A 17,982-nucleotide genomic window follows, 5' to 3' on the forward strand; every position below is an offset into this window, starting at 1 on the left:
CACAGAGAAACCCTGTCTTGAAAAACCAAAACAAATAAGCAGAACAGGGAAATGTGAGCATAGTGACAGATGTGTGATGTTAACTTTCTATCACTATAACAAGATACATGAGGCAAATACTTCACATAGAGAAAAAGCGTTACTTTGGAACATGTTTCTAGAAGTGAGTCCAGGGTCACTGGGCCCCACCAGTTTGATGCCCATAATGCATCACGGCTGAAGCATGCAGTGAAATAAAGCCACTCATATTATGAGCCAGAGAGAGGTACAAACACTGGACAAGGTAGCACAGTCAATATGGAGGCACCCATAACCCTGAAAACTAAAGACTTGACACCAGGTCTGACCTCCTTGCTCCACTTGCCTCCCACTGGCACACCCAGGGCATGTGGGTGTTGATATGTGGGTATTTGGGGGACACTTATCCAAACCCCAGAACACACTTGAGAAGGAACAATGTAGGAGACAGAGAAAAGATGTGGCACTTTCCCACAAAGCCTTCAGAAAGGCCCACCCTTGCCGGCTCCATTACTGTGAACATCAGTACCCTAGAGCTCTGAGACAATAGACTGTTGTTCAAAGGCCACCTGCATGAGACATATTCCCAGGAGTGCCCTCTCAAACTTCCACAGTAAACCCTTAGTATAAAATATGCTGAGCTGTTATAAAAACTAGAACAACACGGAGAGAGCCCAAAGAGCAAAGGCTTATTTCTTTAGCATATGGAACAGAACACTAGAAATATTTGGCCTTTTTTACACAAGTACAACTTCTTTCCCCTGGGCAACCCTTTGAATGGTTACACCCCAGACTCCCATCAGTGGGAAAGTATCCACAGAGCAGAAGGCATGGGGAGGGACGAACCAATTATGTGAAGTTTGCGGACCAAAAGCTTGATGTCCTCTGGGAAACTTGCATTGTTCCTATATGCAGCAGTGGGCTTAGGAGAGACCTTTGTATAGGTTCGCTAACTTAAGAGGAGAGAGCAACCCCTCGGCAGGTGTAGACCCTGGAGAGACCGGGGAGTATCGCAAGGGGAGGACAGCTGCAATCTTAATGTTCTTCACTCTCACGCATGAGTTTCCTCCTGCTTCCACTGTCCCTGTTTGGGGTAAAATGATCAGATCTTTGACAGGAAGATCCAACCGAGGCACCTTCACTGAACAGCTGGGAAATTCACAAGTAAAGGACCAGCTCCAAATCCAGAATTTGAAAGAAACTGAGGAGGAGTTCGATGGCTTTAAAATTTAACAGGGAGGTTTCAAGGCTCAGTGGGATGCTGAACAAACCTCTTGCCTTATGGGAAATCAACTATGGAACTTCCCTGCTTCTATGGCATCAGCTGTCTTCCTCTAACCATCTACACCTTATTTTTGACAAAGGGCCGTTCACTGAATCTAGAGTTCACTGATTGGCTGAGCTGGCTAGCTAACAAGCCCCAGTTCTGAGGTCACAGATGCACACCACTGGGTCCATCTTTTGCATGGCTGTTGGGTATCCAAGCTCAGTCCTCTCACTTTTCAGCAAGCAGTTTACCCACCAAAGTTTCCAGAAGGCCTACCAGGCTCTATCCCCCAAGGTTCAGAGACCCAGTGGACTAGAGACTGGCTTACCATGGTGGAATTCTGGAAGTCAAGATGGTTGGGAAAAGAACAGGTCTGGATTCTGAGAAAAACTTGTCCCCCTTCCTGCTCATGTAGACCAATAAGATGCATGCTTCATGGGCATGTCAGCTGTGTGTAAGATAGCTAGACAGCTCCTCAAGAAAACCAGTGGGCTCATCCACCTAACACTACTAAACTCCATGGAGAATAGACTATATGAAAAACAGGAACTAAGCAGGCAGTGCACACTGTAGGAGAAGCCATGCTCAATATAAGACAGTTGAAGCCAGATGAGTCCAGTAGGGGAAATACATAAATCCCCCCAAAAGCAGACTTAAATTTCTACCAGAACTACAAAGCACACCTAACTTAACAGAGCACCAGTTCATGGGAGATTTCCCCCAAGCTCTTTTCCATTCTTCTTTTCTGTGTTCTAACCCTTTAGAATTCAGCTGCAGCAGCCAATGACTCAATGAACAGGTGACTGGTAAACAAACAAACAACAAACCAACCACAACCAACAAAATTTGAAGGTTCCTCCTCACTGCAGGTCCCACTAACATGAGCCTCAGTGAGCGGGAGAGACATTTGCTGTTGACTTTGAAGCTGTGGATGTGGCCTGATGTTGGGCACAGCTGATATGCAGCTTCTGGCTGGAGATTAGAAGTACTCAGAAAAGTCTTTTTGATCTACAAGTGAGCCTATAAGGTCTGGAGCCTGATTAAGACCTAAATTTGACCAAGAGATAAAATTTAAAAACTGTGATTGCTGTGGGATGGTCTGTATGTTAAACTGTTCTGACTGGTCAATAAATAAAACACTGATTGGCCGGGGGTCAGGCAAGAAGTATAGGTGGGACTAACAGAGAGGAGAATTGGAACAGGAAGGCAGAGAGAGTCACTGCCAGCCACTACCATGACAAGCAGCATGTGAAAATGTCCGTAAGCCACGAGCCACGTGGCAAGGTATAGATTTATGGAAATGGATTAATTTAAGATATAAGAACAGTTAGCAAGAAGCCTGCCACAGCCATACAGTTTGTATGCAATATACGTCTCTGTGTTTACTTGGTTGGGTCTGAGTGGCTGTGGGACTGGTGGGTGACAAAGATTTGTCCTGAATGTGGGCAAGGTAGGAAAACTCTAGCTACATGTGATTGCTTTACTTCTGTGCTGAGTAGTTAGTTTTATGTCAACTTGACAGAAGCTTTAAAAGTCACCTGAGAGGAAGGAATCTCAATAAGAAAATACCTCCATAAGATCAGGCTGTATACACACCTGTAGGGCATTTTCTTGATGACTGATGTGGGAGGTGTCATCCCTGGGCTGGTGGTCCTGGGTTCTATAGAAAGCAGGCTGAACAAGCCATGGAGAACAAGCCAGTAAGCAACTCCCCTCCGTGGCGTCTAAATTGCCTCCTGCTTACAAGTTCCAGCTCTGCTTGAGTTCCTGTCCTGACATCCTTTGATGATGAACTGTGATGTGGAAATGTAAGCTGAATAAACCCTTTTCTCCTCAAGTTGCATTAGTCATATTTTTTTTTATCACAGCAATAGTAAAATTAATTAAAGCAGTTTCTGAGTTGGGCTTGTTCAAAGTATGTTTCAGGGTGAAATTGTTATGAGGAGATAAAGGTAGGAGAGAACTCCCTGTGTGGGTGAAGCTTAGATTTTAGAAATGACAAGATAATATGTTCAGACTATGTCCTAGAATACAGTCCATGGAACAAGCACCATGCCTCAGGGTGACAGTGCAAAGGTCAGGGAGTTTTATGACACCCAACAGGGTTTGTTCTGGTCATCATGATTATCAGATGGGCCCAGGGTGTGCCTGGAAAGTATAACAGAAGGGCAGAAGTCTCCAGAAGGTAGACCATAGTGTGAGACTGGGGATAAAAGTCAGTGGTTGGCCCTTGCCTAGCATTCTAGAATGCAAGAGGCCCTGAGTTCCACTGAAACACTGAAAAAGTAATGTAGGAGGAGGAAGAAGACAATAGAAAGGGCGGGTAAGGGTGCCTTTGAGAAATGTCCACATATGCTCCACCAGGGATGAGAGGGTGGAAATAAATAAGGGAACTAATGGGGCCGGAGACTTATGCCATAAGAACTTAAGGCCAAAGAGCCTCACTGAGAACTTAGATGCATCCCCACATCACTGCTTATATGGCTAAATGGAGGATCTCCGTGTATACATGAAGAAGTCATACCTGCCACATGTGGGGGGCTTGTCCACGACTTCTAAGGATCCTCTGGAAGTAGATCTTGGCACCACAACAGGTTAGAGTGTCTAGAAGAGAATTGGAGTCATCTCATTTAGTTCCATGGTCTACACAGGCAGTGTATGGCTGTGAAAACTTAGGTGTTCAGGAAAACACTATTAGAAGGAATCAACCACACATGACAGAGCAACACACTGAAAACCCTCTTGATACAGAGTACTCAGTGACAGGGAAAAGAGTGAATTACATTGCATATTCTCAACAATTCCATTGTTTATTTCAAATAAAATGCTCCAAATAAAAGACAATGCAGGATAGAGAAGCCTGCTGGGGGATTTTGAAGTTCCTATCCGCAGTGGTTTGCCTATGAAATGTCCCCCACAGGCCCCTGTGTTTGACACTTGGTCCCCAGGTGCTAGTGCCCAGTTAGAAGGTTGTAGAGCCTTTCTTGGGAAAGTGGGTCACCGGGAATGGACCCTGAGGTTGTTTAGCCCAGACCTACTTCCTGTCTGCTGTTTCTGGATTGCTGATGCAATATGACCAGCTACCACACAATCCTGCGGTGACGCCTCCTCAGCTAGGCGTCCTTAATCACTTCTTGAGGAAGATTTGGGGACAGTAAGGAAAAAAGCACTGAATATGTATCCAAGATGCTGAATATTGCCAACTTTCACATCTGTTTCTGAAGAGAGAAGAGGAAGTGAGGGAAGGGGCAGATTTTGGTGGGAACACCACTTCTGGAAAGATGAGGGGACATTTGAGCACAGGCTTAGCTAAGGTGAGTGAGCAGGGCAGAGAGGGCGGTTCTCTAGACAGAGGGGACAGTAGGAACAAAGGCCCTGTGGTGAGAGCCGACAAGCATGTCCAGCAAAAGCCAGAGGCCTCTGTGGCAACACAAACTAGGTCAGGAGAGAGGGGCAGTGATCAAATGATTCTAAACAGAAGGTTGTTGTCATCTTCTGTTATCATTGTGGACTTGGCCATTTTATTTCCAATTTTCTCATGTTTCCATTTATCTTGCATTTCACTTACTCAGCACACAGACATTCAGGATTGCCTGAAAACATTATAATATATGTCATCCTATAAACTGGTGATTTAATTTGCTTTGAAGATTACTGCTTTTAAGTTCATTGAATAATTAACATTTCCAACTAATATTTTGGGATACATCTTTTCATCCATTCATTTTCCAAAGTGCACACAATATTCAGTTCAATAGTTTCTTCTGTGTTGTTTTGTTTGCTCTTTAGACAAGGTCTTGGAATATGCTCCTTACTGACCTAGCAGTCACTATGGAGCCCAGGTGGACCTTGAACCCATAGCAATCCTCATGCCTCAGCCTCCCTGGATACTGGGATCACAGATATGGACCACCACACTTAGATGAACAATTTCTTATACATAGGTTTGTTTTGATCCTGTTTTATGGTCTGACAATGTATCTTTTAATTGTTGTATTTAGATCATTTACATTTAATGTGTATATTGTTGTGTTAGGGCTATGAGTGCATTTTTTCCCTGGGCTTTCCCCTCTATTTCTCACTTCTGTTTTCTTCCTGCCTTCAATTTTTATTTCACAGTTTTGACTTCATTTTAATGCTCCTAAGTTGTGGATTTTTTTAACCAGTCATTTCTTTCTTAGCGGTTTCTCTAGGTGTATGGCATTATAGATACATAACATCATGTTAAGCTAGTGTCATCAGCTTACCAGTTTGAATATAGTATGGCATGAATCAATAAGGTGTGCTCTATTGAATAATTCTGAAAACTGGTAAAGACAGTAAATGAAGAATTCAAATGTCTAGACAAATGTAACTATGCATAACATTATCCTGTCTTCTACCATACAGAACAAAAGCACATATCTACATTCCCAAGGCAGACGACAGAAATAAGGGGCAAAAATTCTCATTCAAAACCTCAAGGTATCTATCTTTTGATTTACATCACTTTGGAATAGGCAGTTTTAAAAGAGACCAAAATTGTGAGTCTAGAAAAGTCTTTGGAACTCCACGTGGTCTATTTATCATACCATGAACTCTCAACAATTCATAGCCTGCTAGGAATATAAACAGGATGAACAGTTCCCTTACCAACAACCAATTGCAGACATATAAAGTTAACTCCCCAAGGTTAAGATGAGTCAACTGCAGAGTTGAGCTAGAACCAGGGTCTGAAGGTACTGAGAGACACTGAGAGAGGAAAAAAATATTAACTTTTCTCTCCAATGTGTTAGCAGTCTGCTTGGCATTCAATTACACTTCATTTCCTTAAGGGAGGCAAAATAAGAACATGGCAGATGGACTACCCCCAGTCATCTGCACTGGCACAGAACCAGGAAACCAGGGCTGCAATGCACCCACTTGCCAAGAGCAGCAATGGATAACAAATACATGGCCTGATCATCGATACTTCAGTGAGGAGCCCAGAAAGGTTTCAAAAAGGAAATTGTGACTCTACTTCCTCTGTAGAGTGAGACATTTTCCTATCTATCTAGGCAACACAGAATTGGAAATTGGATGGACAAGACCTTTATTCCAATGTACAATTTTACTCATTTTAGATATAAAAACCTTGAGTGTGTGCAAAAGACATCGTCCTCAATTCCCAAAATATTTTCTCTGTTCCCTGATTCACTCTATGAAGAATCAGACCTCTAGTGTGGAGCTCTGAGTGACAGACTTTCCCTTTTAGTCATGAAATCTTCTATAATCCAAGCAGGAGAAAAAATTCTTGCTCATCTTCCATTTATATTCACAGTCGGATACTATAATTAAATAATAGAGTTTCATTTACTTGGGCTCAAATCCATTAGGTTTTTTTTTTTCTTATTTTCACTCATCTCTTTCCTCTGAAATGTATCCCAGTATTATTTTCATCCCTGAGCACACACATATACAGATCTGTGAATCTATAATGAGCTATTCCTGTTTTTAGCATAGCTTTATATCTGATTAAATGCCTAAATTACCTCCACCTAGAAGCTGTCTAAATATGAACAAATACTCGGTTCACACTAGGAGAAAAAGTCAGCATTCAAGAGCTAAGATCGCAGCCACGTACATACACTGTTTACTCCTGGGGAAAACATGGTTCACAAGCTAATGTGGGTTCCTTGAGTTGCTATTCACAAAGGGTTGGATGTACAAATGTCCTTGTGTTCCAGACCAGTGTGCTATGACACAGTACCATGTAGCATCATGGACAGATAGAGCCTAGGGTCTTCCCCTCATCTAACAGGGACACATGTGACAAATATATATATATATATATATTTCTGGGAACAGGAAAACAGCCCAGGTGCTCAGCATTCCAGTAGGAAGTTGGTGAATGGGAAGGAAGCCGGAATGCTGCAGCTGTCATCCCCGACTGGAGCACCTGGGCTGAGCTGAAGCTGCATAGCTGCCCCTCCCCAGCACAGGAACTAGACAGGACTGCTACCTTCCTAGATGTTTTTAACAAAAGAACCTTGCGGAAGGAACACCACCATGTTCAGTGCCACGCTGCTACCCCATGCCTCTGAAGACCCCTGTCTCTACCACCTTTGCCTACTCCTGTCCTCTTTCAGGCTTTCTCCCAGAATCCCTAGCTCCCTCTGAGCAACTATCTTAGAGGCATCTCTACAGCAGATGCAAATTATATTTCTTCTTTTTTTTTTTTTTTTCTTTTTGGCCTCCTCGGGTTGGTGTAAGAAGGAAAAAGACCAGAAAAGCCCAACTACGACAGCAAAGACTATCAAAACAGCTAATGAAAGCTCACCTCATGTCTCATCAGTTAGCTATGGATGTCCCCTGCTAAGTTAGAAGCAAGATAGGTGTATACACCCTCTGCCAATTGTCATAGACTACAGGTAAAATATGACTTCACTAGAGAAAGTGTCAGGAGGTGGGCAGACCCATTTTCCTCAGCGCTATAGAGTGGTCATGAGAAGACAGTCTACTAGTCCATTTCTTTCAGTGTTAATGGACCACAGTCCACGGAACAATCTGTCTCCTTCCAGCTATCAAACCACTATGATCAGTGGAAACTATCACAGGCAGCTAGCTTGACTTAGACACCTTACCATATTCTAATGTTTTTCATCACACAAAGTCATTGTTCCTGATTAGAGCAAAACCCCTAAGAAAACATCAAAGTCTATATTCTAAATCAAAAGAAAGCCCACATTAACGCCGAAGCTTTATGTTAAGGAGTAGGGGCTAATGCAGTAGGTCAGTGGGTAAATTGTCTGTTTACAAGCATGAGCACCTAAGCTTGGCTAACCTAGCACCCATGTAAACACATCTGTAACCCCAGCACTGGGGAGAGGAAAAAGTCAGGAAAACCCTGGGGCCTCTGCTGGCCAGCCAGGTTCAGTGAGAGACAGTCTCAAAAATAAGGTGAAGCATAATACTTCCACACATGCAAGGGTACAAGAACACACACACACACACACACACACACACACACACACACACACACACAGACACACACACACACACACACACACACAAAGTGGGGGAAAGAACAACAAAAAAGACTAAGTTGATAAAAGGGGCAGGATCAACATACCAATCTGAGAGCAGGGCTGGTAAATTCTGTTCAATGCTCAAAGTTCTCAGCACAGATCTTACACAGTAACAGCAGAACCCAAGCCCTTTCCATGAATAAGATGCAAATTCTGATCCTAATATTAGTATCACAGACTGTCTCAACCCTTGTATGAATACTAAGTCAAATTAAATATATTGTTGAGCAATGCCTGCAACGTACTTTGTTAGATGAAACAGAAAACAAAGTCATTAAACTCACTAAACTCACTAGTAAAGAAGCTGTGATCCAAGCACTTCAAAGATGCAAAAGTCATTAGCAGAGAAAGATGTCAATGTGGGACAGTGTCCAGAATGTCTAGAGTATGGGGTTATAGGAATGCATGGGCTTCTATGTCCATAGAATAAAAAAAAAAGTACCTGAAATATAACATAAACATTTATAGAAAACTCATCTTGGGCATCTGGAATTCTTAAAGGGGAGGACTTGAGGTACTGTGAGACAGTGGGTGGTCTCCCCCTGGCTTTGAGGAGGCAGGAAGAACCTGAATAGCAGGGCTCACTGCAGGCCCGAGCAGGAGCAGAGCAGGCCCTGCATCTCAGGAAGCGCCAGAGATAACAGGATCTCTCTACTTTCATCTCTGTGCTCTGAGAGCCAGGTCATTATGGTCCACAGCTCACTATGGCCTGGCATGAAGTCTCCATGGAGGACACACATCTTCCTTCTGGGAGATCCTGGACTCTTCCAGGTCACACAGCCACAATCTCCAGCTTCTACTCAGGCACCTGGTTAGGCAGCAAAGGGCAGCCTTACTGGCCAATGCTTCCTTATCTCTGAACTTGCAGAGTAGCATCATAAATCTCCCCATTGTGTGGGACTTCTCTGAGTCCACTGGGATCTATGAAAGTGTTCATATGCCAAGAACTAGGTAAGGGGTTTTGGTGACTGGATCACATCCTAGGTAAAGAAATCAAGTCACTCAGCAAACATGTACTCACTTAAGATAATGGTAGAAAATGAGATTAAATAAAGTAGAAGCACCAAATGCCAGAAAGAGGCCCCTACAGTAGATATGATTTATGAATGTTGACATTCAGACATGGTTTAATAGAAACATTACTATGTATGGAAACTGGTACCAGAGTCAATGCACATCTGAAGGACTCTGGCCACATGACTTCACCTGTAGAACTAAATCCTGTCCATAGCTAAACAGTGTAAGTTTCCCATTGGACAGCCAGGCCTGTCAATCTTCAGAGTTTGGGGTAGAGGGTTGACCTGAATCCCTTTAAACTCTATGGATGACTGATCAGGACTAAGAATGCAATACCAAGCTCTAGGAAGCGACAGTGTGCTCACCCTCACCCAGCCATTGGTAGATCCTAAAAATCAATCTCGATCCCTCAGTCTCCTCTCTCTCCCTCTAAGAACTATTTAGATGTGAAGCTGCAAATCTTGCAGAGAGATTCTCCCTAATATTAAACCTAAGGAAGCTGATGAAAGAGATGGAATACAGAGTGGAGTGAGAAATGAGTTATTAATGAGGTCCTAACAGTTTTTCTAGTATCCTCACATAGTTCCGTTCCTTACCTCAACTATTTTGAGACAGGTTTTTGTTTAGCCTACCAGACAGAGTGTTCCTGAGTATGTGTGTGAAGAGCTGAGATAATAGCTGTAGGCATGTGTTACTGCATCAGACTTATAGCCACGACTTAATAAGTGGGAGCTTTGGGTCTAAAAATGACAAAATCTCCAGTCCTTCCCTTGTTGAGTTGGTAACATGAAGAACAGATCCTTTCCATGGGACTCTTTCAGACATCAAAGGTCTCCACTTCAAGAAGATGCTAATCAATAATACAAGATGTCAGTAAGAGTTCAAAGACATAAAGTCAAAGACTCCTCAGATTGATTGAAATGAAGTGAACAGAGACTACATGCCAACATCTGCAGAGGACAATGGCAGGAAGGACCCAAAGGCAGAGATAGTCAATGACAAGCTTCATAGAGAAGTATGTTAGCAGCTGTGCAGTGTCAGCTCAGGTGCTGGGTTTGACACTTGTGTCCTAGCTGGTGGTGCTGTTGGGGAAGTCAGTGGATAGTTTCGGACATGGGGCCTAGTTGGCAGACATAAGGCTATAGGCGTGAAGCTTATGGGTTATAGACAGCCTGATTCTAGTGTTAAATCTGTATGTCCCAATCCAGACACATAGACCACACCCCAAGTCACCACTGGCACAAAATGAGCCCCAGCCTTCATGTCTCACTCAACATGAAACTGTGCATTGAACAAAATCTTCCTCCCCTAAGTCCATTATGGAGGGAAAGACCTGGGCAAGAGAAGATCCAACCATGACAGCTGGAGTGAGAGAAGGCTGGTCACACCACACCCACAGTCAGAAAGATGCAAGAGATTAGTGCTGGTGCTCAACTTACATTCTCATTCAGTCTAAGTTCGAAGCCCATAGGATGGTGCTACCCACGCTCCAGGTAGGTCTGCCCTTCTCTGTCAATGGCCTCTGGAAACACTCAGACACAGACATACTTGGAGGTGTGTCTCCTAGGTGACTCTACATCTTGACAATCAACTTGACTCACGGGAAATCACATTTCCCTCCATGATTGCCAGGTCTTTGACCACAGAGATGAGAAAATGAGCTAATATTGTGGGTTTTAAGAAAAGGAGAAAAGTCTAGAAAGCTGAAAGGAAAGGCAGACAGTGACTTGGGTCTAGAAAAATCATAGGCAGCGGGGTAGAACACAAGGCATTCTCTGACGTAGAATAGAGGGGGTGTGAGAAGCATGGGAATTATTACAATAAGTCTCCCAGCACACAGCACATCTTAAAGGCAAGTTTAGTCATGTTTTGGACAAATTGGCTGTCACTGAGCTTGTTTAGAGGCCTAAAGGAATGACAGGGTTGCCTGTGCAATTCATACACAGTGAAACTTAAAATAAAACTCAGAATAGATATCTCCAGCCCCATCACATACCCTGGGATGCTTCGTGTCATATGAGGCTTCTCTTCTCCCTTTTCTCTGTTGTAATCGATCAATACTTACATACTGCAGTCAAATACAAGTGTAAGGCCCGGGGACACCTGGGGTTTCTCTCCCTTTGATGCCATCCTCTGCATGTAAGTCCTACACAGTGAGAGGGACTGACTGCAAACTGCCAGGTGAAGCCACTACGTTCAAGGAAACTATGGTGACTCCATAGTCTTTACAAGTGACTAGCTGCTGTTCCTGGGCCTAAGTCAACCTATAAATGAATTCTCTTGAAAGCATGTCTGGGATGTAGAGGAATAGTACACAATGTGGGCCAAAGAAATGTGTGAGATTTGCTATGAGGTGATGGTCAAGATTTAGAGTCACCTAGGAGATACACCTGTGGACTTGTCTATGTCCGAGTGTTTCCAGAGGCCAATGACAGAGAAGGGGAGACCTACCCTGAGTGTGGGCAGCACCATCCTATGGCTGAGAACTTAGACTGAATAAAAAGAAGAAAGTGAGTTGAGCTCCCTTGCCTGGGTCTTTCCCTCCATGATGGACTTAAGGGAGGAAGGCTTTGTTCAGTGCACAGTTTCATGGTGAGTGAGACATGAAGGCTGGAGATCATTCACTTCTCACTGCTTTCTGACTGAGGGTGTAGTGTGAGAAGTCATCTCACACTCCAGCTGTTACAGCTGGATCTGCTTTTGCCCAAGCCTTTTTCTCTATGGTGGACAATATCTTCAAACTGTGAGCCAAAATAAACCCTTCTATCCTGACGTTGCTTTGGTCATTCATCACGGCAATAAGAGAACTATCAGATACAGGGGAGACATTTCCCTAATGTGTGAGGTGGCCCTTAGGGATGGTCTCTTTTTCACATTCTGTGGTTGTGAAACCTGAAACCACAGATGCTTTCTGCTTCCCAGTTAATAATGATCTAGTTAGACTTTTTAAGAAAAAAAAAAATAAAGATTTCCAAAAGCATCCCAGTTAGTCTAAGTAGGTTTAACAATAAAAACAGAAACATCTCACATGGATCTACAGTGACTGTGGAGTGGGGGCTGCACTGCTGTGCTGGGTGCCATCAGCTCTGTATCACTGCATGCCACTGCCCCCACCCCAGCAAAGCTCCTCTCTGATATCAGCATCATTGTTAAGTAATCACCGGACTAAAGAGACAGAGACAGGGGTCTTCCTGGGGCTGTGTGGGCAGCCAGTGCTCCAGGCCAATGAGAGACCCTGACTCAAAAGAGATAGATGGCATTCCTCAGAGTGATACCCCAGGTTGTACACACACACACACACACACACACACACACACACACACACACACACATACACATACCTGCAATGTATTTTATTGTGAGTAGTCCCAGAGGGGCCAAATATATGCTGTAGAATGACATCTTGCCATAATAAGCCAAGGAAACACTGAGGTCAGGAATATTTCAAATGCTCATACTGTGGTCAAAGCATAAAAGACGGGACTGTCCCATGCCAGGACTGCTCTTCTCTAGAGATATTAGAAAAGCCTTTGATAGGTTTCTTAGAAGCCAGGTCAATCTGAAATTCCTGTTTTGATATAAAATCCAACAGTCACAAATTAACACTTGAGTCCTGGAGCTAATATTTCTTAAGCACATCAAGTAAGTCTTTCTGTTTAGGTCTTTGGATATTGACCAAACAGTACCAATGACCACAGAAAGCATGCATACACAATGAATTCTTAGAGAAATCAATGGGGCAGGTTCTGCATAAGTTTAGTAAAGACATTTGGATAGGCCAGACACTACAATTATAGTAAAGAACTTGGCAATCAATGTGAGGAATTTTTCATCAGGGAAAGATGAGAGACTATGGCTTTCAAAGGCAAAGAATCACAGTTGTGGTGACTCACATCAACTGTACTGAAACTCATGAATCCAATAGCAGTTTATTCTTCAGGAGAACAAGACACCAGCCAGTTATCTGGATACTAGGGTGCACAATAAGACCCAACAGGTCTGGAGAGATGGTCCAATGGTTAAGAGTACAGAGCAACCGAACTCAGTTCCCAGCACCCACATAGAGGCTCACAACAACCCTTAAATCCAGTTTCAGGGGCTCCAATGCCCTCTCCTGGTTTCTGTGGGTACTGCATGCACATGGTTCACAGATGTATATATAAGCAGATAAAACACTCATACAATTAAAATAAAAATAATAAAACCTAAAATAGAGGATACAATAATTTTATAATCCTGCATTTTATATATGAACCATAGAAGTTGGTACTTGAGTTCTTGACTTTCAAGTGTCTTTTCATAAATGATTATAGGTGATAAATAAAAACCAAGATGCTAAAATTAGGTTATTTCACACCACATTCCTAATGAATTAATGGTTGCAAGCACTGAGCATCAGTGAATGTCAGCATCTCAAAGAGATTGATAACATTACCTTCCCCTTGATGAAAAGTCACAGAACCCCTTAAAGTCCTACAAAGGGATCAAGCATGTTTGCTCAAGTCTCCAGAGCCAGTTGCTATGTTTCAGAAGATATGAAGGGACATGCCAAAGCAACACCATGAAAAATGCAACCACGCAATTCTACAAACAGGTAAGATGGGAGGAGAAGAAACAAACAGAAGAGTAACCCACAGACGAAAACAAACTTGAAGGACAGACCAAGACATTGTGAATGTCAGAACTAATGATAGTGTTGATGGATGTGTAATTGGATGATAAAACATAATGAAATACTATGATACATCTAGAAAACCATGGCCATGAGTAGATAAGGGCACATGGTGGGATCTCCCTTCTCTCTCCCTCATCTCTGGAGACACATTGTTTCACTGAACTTAGAGCTCAGCTGCAGGGATCTTTCTGCCTTTGCCTCCACAGTGCTAGGATTGCAGACTCAGCCTACTGCCAGGTGTGCCCTGATTTTACGTGGGATCTGGGGTTCTGAGGAATCTGAACCCAGATCCTCACGCCTGTATGGCAAACACTTTACTGACAGCTGTCTCCCAGCCCTAAAGGAGTTTCGGTTGTAACCGAGATCAAACCAGCCTGTCCTCAGCCCGTTTGCCTCCACGCATGCTGTGTTGCAGAGCAGGTGTCAGTGGCCCCCTTGCTGGCCTGTCTGGGACGCTCTGGGTAGTCCTCACTGCTTCTCCCTGGAAGACACAGTCAGAGACCACTGTACCTGTGGCAGGGCAGTCTCCTGCTCTAGGCCAAACGAGTCCCTGTGCTTATCTGGTAGCAACAAAAGTCACATGAGATACAAACTGGTTTGACTGTGGCTGGCACCTACTTCTCCAAGCACACTACAGTGTGCAGAATGATAATGGGTCGTTCCATATATTCAAAATGGATTTTTTTCTGTATTGATCCTATTTGAATGGGTGGAGTTTAACCTTCCTTTGGCTTGCAATGGATTGTGCTCCCACCTGGGACCCTGTCCTGCATCATCGTCACTGTGGGTTGGTGGCAGCTGCAGTAGGAAGTCTCACTGTAATACTGTCTGCAAAGGTTGGCCTTACAGTGGCCTTAGTCAAGGCAACGTGTGCCAGAAACTCAAGAACAGCAAAGCCTGTTGATCATTCCCTAAACCAGTGAGCGGGAGCTGAGGGGCTGCTATCGTTTTTTTAGGAGAACCTCTTACTGGTCCCCTTGTGGTTTCCTCCACTCCTTGAGCATTGTCATCTCAGGTTTCATGGGGAGCCTCAGTGATGGAAAGGTCAGTTCAGGGAGGGATCAACATTACCAGTACAGTCCATAGTTCTTCTCCATGTTTTCAGACCAGGTGAAATCAAGATTGACAGATGCGAGAAGGGATGTTGAAAATAACTCAGTGCTAGTGTTCAGCCCCACAGCCGTCTTTTCCCCATCCCGGGAGGTCTAGAAACAATGACTGATATGGTCAAGCCATGCAGAGAAAAAATAAAAACCAGGACACTCAGCTGGTATACCATGGGCAGGATGCCAGTGAACAGAACCAGCTACACCCAAGCTTTGCAAATGAAATTCCCAGGATACTAAAAACATTCTAACCTAAGCTATATGCTGTAGTTCTCAGCTTCCAAAACTTCTTTTCATAGAATTAATTTTAATTCATACCCTACATCCTTCTGGGAAAATGTCCTAAAGTCCCATGTACAATGAATAATTGCAATGAAAAACAGTGTAAAAACATAAAAATAAATTTTTAAATGACCTACTCTTCTGAGGCAAGAAAATTAGTGAGATTGGTAAAAACACAATGAGCCAGAATTAATCTCTTCAGGATAGTGAATTCTTGCAAGGTGTGGCCTAAAGTTGAGGCTTTATTTCCAGTAGCAAACACCTTCTAGACCCTTTCATCATATAAACAGAAACGGATTCTGAGATCTGTCCACGAGGCAGAACACAACACAGTGGTGCTGCACATCAGCCATTCTGAGCCAGGTCCTACCTGAAAAGTGATGGAGGACATAAGCCTGCAGCTGCCCTGACATTTATTCAGTCTCAGTTGATTCTAAAATAAATTGATAAGGCTTAGATTTTCTTGACCTCCTAATCCTTGGAACCCAAAGTACTGGGTGAGTGAAATTTGTCTTTTGTGCTTTGCTCAAAACTACTTGGCCATGATTAATCTAAAGTATTCAATCTATAAAAAATAACTCCATCATGAGATGTCAGTAAGGTTCAACCTACACCTGGTTCTGGTGTTTTCTCTACGAAGAAAACCCAGAGAATTTATAAAGCAAGCCTCTCTGCACCACCCCTTGGAAACAAGGCATTCCCTACAGGGAGCATTGTGCAGAAGCTGTACAATGTTCCCAGGAAATACAATTCCCTTTGCCCATGCCTGGGCTGTGCGTGGTGAGAAATACCATTTTCTGCTAACACACAGATTTATCCAGATCCTGAACCAATAGGATAATTGCCCCATCTATTTCTCTTCATATGATGGGTACCGTGGGAGCCAAACAAAACAAAACAATGATTCTAGCATGACCAATGGACTCACCACTCCAGTCACAATAGTTGGACAACTGTGTCCTTGGAGAGCTACTAGCCCAACATGAACTGTTGGCTCCAGTGACACTCAGCCACCACCTGATACCACACAACAGGGACAGAGCATGTGCAGAGGGATGATAAGGGTTGCAGCATGCATCTCTGGCAGAAGTGACTCCATTTCACTTTTGAGAAATGACAGTGGGCAATAATTATACAATTTAATTATTCCTTCGAGTTCCACATAAAGCTAGCACAGGCACACACACAGCATACCACCAGCCACCAATCTGCTCCCTGTGGCAGATGAAAAATGCCGTGGAGTAAATGAAGAGCAAATCATAAAAATGAGTGTCTCCAAGTTATTGAGAAGAGGGTCTGGGGCTTCTATCTAAGAACTGGCAGCCCAGCTTGCAAAATAAAGGGCTGCCTCAAGGAGGCCTGGTCTCCTTACTGTCTTTTTTTTTTTTTAAGTAACACCTTCATTTGCATAATAATAACCCAATTATTGTAAGATTAGGTGACAGGAATTTCATTATTGCTATTTCCACAAAACAGTCGATAGTCTATTCAATATCTTTTAATGTTACACACCTTAAAATGTAATTATTTCAATATGCCCTCATTCATCTTTAATGTAATTTTCCTTTTGAAAGACCTTGCCATAATTGTTAGCTTTTATGGAGTATCTACTGTTTGAACAAGCGTTTCTTCCCCCTGGGCTGCCATGAGAGCGAGCTAAACCAACCAATAGCTGGAGGGGATGTGTGCCTCAGCTCTCCACCCCAAAAATAAGTCCACCAAAAGACCAACCCGAAGCGGAGCTCCACAGTCTGCTGCCGCACCCTCCACATGCTTCCCGACGATGCTCCGTTCGCCTCGCTCTCTTTCAGTCCGTGCGCCACAGAAAACGCTTCTAGACATGAATTTTGGTCTTAAGGCAGCTTGGGAAGTGTTAGCAAAGACATTCTGTCAAATTTCGAATTATAGAAGCTGGGCTCTTTTTCTTTGTGGGCTGTTGGTTTATCTTTTGTTGTTTTCTTTTTTCTTTTCCTTTTCTCTCTCTCTCCCAGACCACAATGTAGTTAAAAAAAAAGAAGAAGAAGAAAGAAAGAAAGAAAAAAGTCTCCCAGACAGCTGACACACCAGGAACACCATCTGCCAGCCATGGGGTTACCTGCCGTGGGCTTTTACAGTTTCAATTACAAGGTAATCCACGTGGTAAGTGGCTGGTTACAAGACTAACGGGTGGAAACAAAGCAGGGAGACAGAGCAGAGAGGGAGACGTTACAGAGTCCAGGGCCACACCAGCTTCCACTGCAGAATGATATGAAAATCCATGTTTAGAGAAAATACTAGTTAGACGTGGCCTTGGAGGAGAGACATCAAAGGGTTATGGTTTGAATTCTAGAGTCAACAGTCCTTGACCCTGTGACCCAGCTAACGGTACCTTCTTCTGAGTGTGGACCGCTCCATGTTTAGAGAGAACGTGTTCTCAACATGTATGTCTCAGGGGCATCTTTTGAGAGACTCTGACACACTGCATCCGTGTGCTTGCTTTGAACCACCATCCACAGCCTCACAGCCACTGGAGACCACACCGCAGTGTTCTCTTCCTGATCTGAGAAAGTGCTCACAGCTGGCCAGTCGCCA

The 17,982-nt window shown here is 43.5% G+C and overlaps 1 protein-coding gene across 2 annotated transcripts in view; it reads right to left on the reverse strand.

Moving 5' to 3' along the window:
* Sox5 (SRY-box transcription factor 5) overlaps positions 1 to 17,982 on the reverse strand; it is a 1,002,153-nt gene that overhangs the window by 834,553 nt on the left and 149,618 nt on the right. Inside the window, exons 1-2 of one of the 2 annotated variants that reach the window (XM_076568278.1) lie at positions 12,377 to 12,451; positions 3,810 to 3,889 (exon numbers count right to left, since the gene is read on the reverse strand). The gene's annotated coding sequence lies outside the window, so the exon portion shown is untranslated. Of the gene's footprint in view, positions 1 to 3,809; positions 3,890 to 12,376; positions 12,452 to 17,982 lie in introns of those variants that run through there. The other variant, XM_076568276.1, reaches the window with a different exon arrangement.

Source organism: Peromyscus maniculatus, chromosome 3 (genome assembly GCF_049852395.1).
Source record: "Peromyscus maniculatus bairdii isolate BWxNUB_F1_BW_parent chromosome 3, HU_Pman_BW_mat_3.1, whole genome shotgun sequence".
In the NCBI taxonomy this organism is placed as follows: Eukaryota; Metazoa; Chordata; class Mammalia; order Rodentia; family Cricetidae; genus Peromyscus; species Peromyscus maniculatus.